Consider the following 751-nt stretch of genomic DNA (forward strand, 5'->3'; position numbering starts at 1 on the left):
ACCGGTGGCTCCAGGCCGGGTTGGAGTTCCAGCAGGTCGGCCTGACTCTGGAGGTTTTCCCCCTGGCTTTTCCCCATAGGCCAAAAGGGGGGAAGTCAAAAAAGCACCCCCGGCAGATGTATGCAGAGTTGGGCTGGGGGGTGATGGGGAGCGGGCTGTTGGCAGCTGTGTGGTGGCTGCTGGCAGCCGTGTGCTGGCTGCAGGGGTGGGCCTGGGCGGCTGCCGAGGGCCCCCAAAGCGCACCTACCAGCAGTAGCTCAAGACCTAGGCTGACCCTCCGATGTGCCCGGGCAGGACACCCAGGAGGCGGGGAGCTGCCCCCGCTGAGGTCCATGGCAGTTGGCAGAGATGGGTCTTTGAGAAAAAATGACAAAGTCCAAACGCTCCAGGCGCTGGCCAGGGGCGCGGACCGGGCTGGCCGGGCCGGCGGGGGCTGCGGCGGCCGGGGCTTAGCCGAGTGTCAGTGCATGTCCTGAGAACCGGGAAGGGGACAAACCGGTGGCTCCAGCCCGGGTTGGAGTTCCATGAGGTCGGCCTGACTCTGGAGGTTTTCCCCTTGGCATTTTCCCATTGGCCAAAAGGGGGGAAGTCAAAAAAGCACCCCCGCCAGATGTATGCAGAAGGGGCTGGGGGGTGACGGAGAGCGGGCTGTTGGCAGCTGTGTGGTGGCTGCTGGCAGCCGTGTGCTGGCTGCAGGGGTGGGCCTGGGCGGCTGCCGAGGGCCCCCGTAGTGCACCTACCAGTAGGGGGC

Source organism: Eleutherodactylus coqui, unplaced genomic scaffold (assembly GCF_035609145.1).
Source record: "Eleutherodactylus coqui strain aEleCoq1 unplaced genomic scaffold, aEleCoq1.hap1 HAP1_SCAFFOLD_373, whole genome shotgun sequence".
Lineage (NCBI taxonomy): Eukaryota > Metazoa > Chordata > Amphibia > Anura > Eleutherodactylidae > Eleutherodactylus > Eleutherodactylus coqui.